At 35.3% G+C, this 7,852-nt stretch overlaps 1 protein-coding gene across 1 annotated transcript in view; it reads right to left on the bottom strand.

Annotated features, from left to right (window-relative positions):
- The window catches only part of LOC145243419 (small ribosomal subunit protein eS8-like), a 52,501-nt gene extending 47,601 nt beyond the window's left edge, over positions 1-4,900 (bottom strand). The window contains exon 1 of the mRNA XM_080106282.1: positions 4,627-4,900. The gene's annotated coding sequence lies outside the window, so the exon portion shown is untranslated. The remainder of the gene's footprint in view (positions 1-4,626) is intronic.
- Positions 4,901-7,852: the final 2,952 nt, after the last annotated feature.

The raw sequence follows: 7,852 nt of genomic DNA on the forward strand, positions 1-7,852 counted from the left end.
TATTACAATCAAAGACCATATGTGGGGGGAAACCCCACATATAAGACCATTGCCCTTGTAGCAATCAGCTATTGGTCCATATATGGGAAACCCTTCATACCAATTGTCACTATCCAGTTCCCCCTGGTCCTCCTCACCTTCGCTTTTCACATTAAAAAACAGTCTTGTGCCTAATTTGCTCAGTGGAGAAGCAAATGAATATCGGCCGAGACGTCCAGAAAGCAAATAAGGTTTGATCAATGCCGAGGGGGGGGGGAATCCTGTCATATCAGACAATTGCTATTCATTTGGCGGTGGAAACAAACAAATACACAGAAACTGGCTTGCAGCGCCAAACTTAAGTCGCATGTTGTTTGACCTTATTAAATTCTCACACCCGTCAATTTCACTTTATAAACGTTAAATTAAGACAGTTTTCACTTCCTCTCCCCTCATGGTTGAGCTGGTTAGGTGTCAGGGTTTCTTTCCCTTTATTTTCCGCCTTTGCATCAAGGCTTCGGGTTCGAGCCTACCTTCCTACCAAAACTTTTTTTTTCTTTTACACCTCCAAACACCCGGGCAACGTTTTTTTTTTTTTAAACAGGGTTGTTTTGATCTACCCCCCCCCACACACACACACACTCAATTCCAAACAACGCCGGGCACCCCGCTAGTAAAAAATAAAATAAAATTTGGTGCTTGTCTATAATCCTCCCATGTATTAAGAAAACAAAAATAAAGAAAAAATCTGTATGATATACTTATTTGTGACGGAAAGAAAATATCCTACACGAAAAATGATGTAAATTGATCAAGTAGTTTTTATTTTTATAAAGAAAATCAAATTATATAGCTAAACTATGAGTGACTGTCTTGCGACATCATCTTGAAAACAGTCTGAAGGAAGAAGGGAGATAACTCCAAATAATTAAAATAAAATTAAAAAAAGGTAAAACTTGTCAAAAACTCTCTGTTTTGGGGTCGTTTTAAAAATGAAATGGAAATTCAAATTTAGTTCCATTTTAATCTTTTTTTTTTTAATTGCGCATGCGCTAACAAAATCGAAAATAATCGATAAAATAATTAAAAAATAAATTTTAAAAATGAGTCAATGTGGCCTGATTGTCCCTCTGTGAGTTATCTGCAAAATGGTGTTTATTCAGGAAGCCGTTAATGTGGCAAGGTCTGGGGATGTTTATTCCGAAAGCTGTTCTTAACATGGAGAGGGAGGGGTTTATTCTGAAAGCCGTTCTTAATATGGGGAGGTTGGGGGTAATACCCCTAAAAAGCAACTCTTTGTAGGTAAGACTTCAGTGAGGCAAGTAGGCCACATTGACCAAAAAATGGATAGCATGGCCACCGATATATGCACAATTTCCAAATATAAGAAGTTTTATACACTAGTAAAATTTTGGGAGCAAGAAGATTTAAGTGGGAGGTCTATAATAGAACATGGTGTATTGCTCAAAATGGTCATATTGTCGCGGTTTCAAATCACCACCTCCATTTTTTTTCCTTCTTTCTTTCTTCGCCCCCGCTCCTTCTCTTACCAGCTAAACACGAGTGAATCGTTTGCCAAACACGAATGAAACGTTCGCCAAACACGAATGAAGCATTCACCAAACACAAGTGAAACGTTTGCCAAACACGAGTGAAACATTCTCCAAACACGAGTGAAAGGTTCGGCCAAACACTAGTGAAACATGCGACTAAGCATGAGTGAAAGGCATGAACATATATCAACAAAACACCAACAAAACAGGCAATTTAATTTTTACCCTTTAGACGAAATTAATTTAGATGGAATCAACAAACTCCCAATCTACTCTTGATTGCATAAATTTCGTTCAAGAATTAAATAGAGTCGTTTGTTTGTTTTTATGGGGACCAACCTCACTAATATTACGCCGGCAAAATGAATACAGCTCATTCTGGCCAAGTCAGGGCAACTCGCTCAGGGAGCAACGACTGACACTACCAGTCACGTTGTCCAAACCCACCAGCAGCAGGAGCAACCATTCTGAGCAGCAGTTCAAACAGCCCTTATCAGGGCTAATAAGTTTTTTCACAAATGCGATCCACTACTGCTTGCTTCCTGAGACACACTAGCAGCGAACTTCACTTCCAGTCTCTAGTGCTCCCGGCTCATTCCAGCATCTCTAGCTCACTCCTGCAGCTTTCCAGCCCTTGGTGCCTCTCAGCTCGCTCAAGCACAAGCACCTCCAGATCTCTCCTGCAGCCTTCCAGCCCTTGGTGTCTCCTACAGCCTCGCCTGCCACCTTGCTCGCACCTGGCTCCCTACTGATCGTCCATTCCTTAACACTGATCCTCCGTTCTCAGTGTCGTCCGTGCCTAAACACTGACCCCTCCATTCTCAGTGTCGTTCGTTTCCTTTAACACTGATCCCTCTGTTCTCAGTGTTGTCCGTACCTAAACACTGATCCCTCCGTTCTCAGTGTTGTCCGTGCCTAAACACTGATCCCTCCATTCTTAGTGTCGTCCGTTGCTTAACACTGATTCCTTCCGTTCTCAGTGTTGTCCGTACCTAAACACTGATCCCTCCGTTCTCAGTGTCGTCCGTTCCTAAACACTGATCCCCCTGTTCTCAGTGTCGTCCGTGCCTAAACATTGATGATCCCCTCAGTTCTCAGTGTCCACCATCCATTCCGGACCACTAGACGTCCAGCTCATTGTTCCAGACCCAGCGAGCAACCCTGAACTATGCTACGCCTAGAGTACCTGTTTCTCGACCTTCCAGGCGACCAGCATCCAGATCCAATGATTATTATTTTTGCTTTGCTTCCTTTAAAAAAATAAAAGGCGAACCCTCGCCTTTAACCAAACAACCCGTGTCTGTCATTCTTCTTTGCCTTTTTGCTGTTTACCGTTTGCCTGTGTCTACCTTCTTAGTTGTTGAGTCGATTGTCCCCGGACGACTGGCTCTGCAACAATATGTCTGAAGTGCCAAACACCGTTTTCTTTTACGGAGAAAAGTCGAATGTGTTAATGCCCCCCCCCGCCCAAAGGATAAGATGCTGTTTTGGTATGAGTGAAGGGGGGGTAGGGGACATTGTTTGAGAAAGCTAAACTTCCTTACTGGAAAAGTATGCTGTTTGTTAACCATTTCATATGTGGGACCAGAGCAATTTAGATGGGGGAGGGGAATAAATAAATAAATAAATACATAAAAGATTAAAACGGAACAAAATTTAAATCTCCATTCCATTTTTAAAACAACCTCAAAATAAAGCGCTTTCAACAAGCCCCCCCCCCCCCAAGTCATTCTCAACATGGGAAAAGGAAACATTTGAAAAACTCAAATTCGCTTAAAAATTATTAGGCTGATGTACACGAGCGGACGAGCGCTACCCCTCTGGAGAAATACACATCGGCTCCCATGTTGTACATAGTTCGAATTAGGGAGTCGTTATTGTTTTTACAAGGAAAGAATTTTTGCATGTGTGACCTAGTTTTTTATTTATTTATTTGGTACTAGTGCAGAGAGTGATCCGGACGTAAATAATAATGTTATTATTTAAAAAGCCATTCTTAACATAGGGAGGGGAGGATGTTTTGTATCTATGGTATACTTCAACCTTACAATTGAATAAAAAAACATATCAAAAACTTTAATTAAACTTGGAAACACGATTTAAAAAATAGTGCGGATCACTCTCTGCACTAGCACCCTTTATTTATTTTGGCTTGAACTTTGCGCATTATTTTGTTATGATTTTATCTGTTTTTTTTTGTTTTGTTTTGTTTGTTTGCCGGCGTTTATCGTTATAGGTAATTATTTACAGGAAAATTGGCGAAAGTCAAAATTTAAAAATAGCGCGGATACTTTCACCTAACAATTTAATAAAAACAGGTGTCGTAAAACTTTAATTAAACTTGTAAATACTATTTAAAAATAGCGCGGATCAGTAAGTGCACTAGCACCAAATAACATTTCACTGTGTTTGTTTCGATCGATGACATCCCATGAGAGTTTGTTTATTTTTGTTTATCGCCACAAGTGCTAATTTTTACTTTCACCAATTTTTCTGTTAATAATTACCTATAACGAAAACTTCGGCAAAAAAAAAAAAAATATCTATATATCTATATATATATCTATCTATCTATCTATCTATATATATATATATATATATATATATATATATATATATATATATATATACACACACACACATATACATATACAGGGTGGGCCAAAATAAGGGTCCTATTTTTAAAAATTCATAAATTCATGTAAGTTTTAAGAAGTGTTTTTCGGCCAAAATTTTTTTTGTTTATTTCAAAAAAATCTCGGAAGGGTCAGTCTACACACACATAAAGTTTGGTGAGTTTAACTTTTATTTTGTGGAAGTTATTCAAATTTAAAGATAGAACCCTTTTTTTGGCCCACCCTGTATATATATATATTCCCCCAAAAATACAGATAAAATCATAATAACAAAATAATGCGCAAAGTTCAAGCAAAAATAAATAAATAAAAACTAGGTCACACGCGCAAAAAATTCTTTCCTTGTAAAAATAATAACGGCTCCCTAAGTTGAACTACGTGCAACATCGGAGCCGATGCGTATTTCGCTAGAGGGGTGTACGTCCGCCAATTATTATTTTATAAAAAAATAAGACTACTTAATTTACGCGATTTTTTTTTTTTGTACGTCGTCATACACTGTACGAGATTTTCTTTACGGTACGTACATCCACTGCATCATCAATTCAGATTTTTCTTGAATTTTGCTTTGTTTAGGCGAATTCTGTGCAAGAACCTAAATTTGTTTTTTTAAAAATAATACATGTAATACAAATTTAAATGTTTGCTTAAAAAAAAAAGTTTGCAAATAAAATAAATAATGCAAAACTTTGCATAATTTCACCGGTGTCGGCCTTCTTCCATATTTATTTTGTTTTCTAGTGTTATCTGATTTCATTACCTCTTTTCGCCCTATTCCGAAAAGGTAAGTTTTAATGTAATTCGTGTTTACTTATTATTTATTTTGCGTTATTTATAGACCATCCAACATTTTTAAAAGAGTAATTCAATTATACTTTGTGTGTATTATTTACATTTCGCATAAGAAATACGAAAACCTGGGTCCAGACATATTTTTAAAGCACGTGTTCTGTTTTCAACCAAACATTTCAGTTTTCATGCCCGCCAATCTATAATTAAAAAAAAAAAAAAAAAAAAAAAAAAAATCACCGTTTCAAAGATTTTAATCAAACAACAATTCCTACATTTTATGTTTACCTATTGTTTAATTGCCTTTAAGTATGAGGAATAAATACCCCGAGTTCAAACAGTGCTTATTCAACTTACAGCGGCAATTAAAAAAAAAAAAAAAAAAATACAGAAAAGTCTGTGTACGTTACGTACTTGTTGCAAAACGAAGATATCATATTCCAAAAATTATGTAATTAGATCAAGTAGTTTATTTAAAACTAAGAAAATTTAAAATTTACGATTTTTACGTACGTACTTGTTGCAAAACGATTTTTAGCGATTTTGCTACCTAAACTGCATTAAACATGAGGCATATTCTTGATCTGGGTTTTGATCTCTGAACTTCGATTTGAGTTGCCCCCCCCCTTCGTTTTTATTTCGGTAAATTAAATCAAGGACCGACGGAAAGTTTGGGTTTGTATTACTGTACAGTACACAGATTCGAAAAAGTTGTCAAAAAACAAATATATAACAAATAAATATTATCAAAGGCAAGATAAGTTACTTTTCTACCAAACTGGATACATTTTTTTTTTGTTTTTATTCAATGTAACATGTTTATTCAGCTCGAAAAACATGCAGTGTTTACCGATGTATTGGAAAATTCAAAATGACGCCCGACACTTTCTTTCATGGTAAGTTTGGGAAAAGGTTTTATAAATAATAAACTAGACAAAATACTCTTAAAAAAAAACACCGAATATATGTCAACTTACGTCACGGTAACATATAATGAGCGAATTTCTAACAGTATTTTGTCTAGTTTATTATTTATAACATCTTTTCCTGAACTTACCGTATTAAAGAGAGTGTCGGGCGCCATTTTGAATTTTCCAATACATACATCGGTAAACACTGTATGCTTTTCGAGCTGAATAAACATGTTACATTGAATAAGAACAAGAAAAATATATCCAGTTAGGTAGAAAAGTAACTTATCTTGTCTTTGATAACATATATTTGTTATATATTTGTTTTTAGACAGCTTTTTCGAATCTGTGTACAGTAATACAAACCCCAAAAAACTACTTGATCAAATTGTTACTTTAGAATGTTTCATCTTTGTTCCATGACTGGTACGTCGTACTCGTACTGCCGCCATAAGTGCCAATCTGAATAAGCAACGTTCAAACTGAATCTCGAACTAAATTAAAATGGTATTCCGGCATAAAGCTCGAGACAATAGTCTCTAACCCCCTTTCACAACAAAAGGAACTAATTTCCCTATACACCGCTTTTGCCGGAATACCATTAAAATTTGCGGTACTTGTACAGTGTACAGTTTAATCAAAACATTAAAAAATTAAAATATCGGAAAAAGGTTATATTGCACGCATCCGTTATGGATTCACTTAATTTCGTCAAGTAGTTTTTTTTTTCTTTTTTTTCTCGGTGCTTGCTCTGCTGCTGCGGCTGCGCTATTTTTTAAATCGTATTTCCACGTTAATTAAAGTTTTTTTTATTTTATTTTTATTCAATTGTAAGGTTAAAGTACAGAATAGGTACAAAACACCTCCCCTTCCCTCCCATGTTAAGAATGGCTTTTTTAAAAATAATAACGTTATTATTTCAGCACGGATCACTCTCTGCATGAATACCTTTTTTTAAACTTATTTCAAATGTGCGCTAAAGATTCCTTCACAATGTGACAAGTCAATTTACTACGTGAACGCATGTAACGAAAGCATTAACATGACGCAAAGTAGTCCCAGTGTCCAGGGGTTAATACCATGCAAACGGTAACATTACGACGGGTTTAAATGCCAGATTCATTTTCAGCAGCCTTGATAACCCCTAAAAACAAAAAATAGAATGTTTGGCGTTGTGTTAGTTTTCTGCCCTTAATTCATGGTAAAAATTGTAAATAGTCACTAACTGAATTAAAAAAACAAAAACAAAAAACAAAACATATGCATACTTTGTAAATAACGGTTCTTAATAAATGAAAAATTTTCAAGTAGAAAAATAATTACATGAAAAAAAATAAAATTTATTGAATAATGCAGTTTTTTTTTTATTTCTTCAATTCCATATGAGAAACTGACTTATCTCCCTTCTTTCACTTTCCTTCTGTAGTATCTGTTCAGTGGGGGAGAAATCCTTCACAACTGAGACAATTTTTGTTCCTTTTCTCCATTAAAAATTACTCTGGTGTCTAACTCTGTCCCGTGGAGAGGCAGTGTAAATAGGAACTTTTCCTATTTCAAATTAGAAAATGGCAGATCGATAATAACTTTTTTTTTTTTTTTTTTTTTTTTTTAAATAGTTCTAGCAAATCTATTTTTTTTTTAATATAATTTTCACATGACACGTAATTACGTAATAGTGTTTTTGTATTTTGTACGTTTTAACATTTTTTTTAGATAATGCACAAACCCCAAAAAACAATAGTTTTTATTTATTTCCAAACATTTCTTTTTTTTTTTTTTTTTTTTTTTCAAGAGTACCACAATCATTATATGTCTGTGTGTTTCGAACCATTCTAACCTTTATTGTCGCTTTTGTTCTAGTGTTATTACAAAATTGAGGTACTTTTATTTGACACAAATAAGGGCACTTGTGCACCACTGGAAGGAATCACTTTTGTTTTCATGGAGACATAAGGAGAGTGCATAACACGTGCAGACAAATGCA

Source organism: Euprymna scolopes, chromosome 22 (genome assembly GCF_053919585.1).
Source record: "Euprymna scolopes isolate OS-2025 chromosome 22, ASM5391958v1, whole genome shotgun sequence".
In the NCBI taxonomy this organism is placed as follows: Eukaryota; Metazoa; Mollusca; class Cephalopoda; order Sepiida; family Sepiolidae; genus Euprymna; species Euprymna scolopes.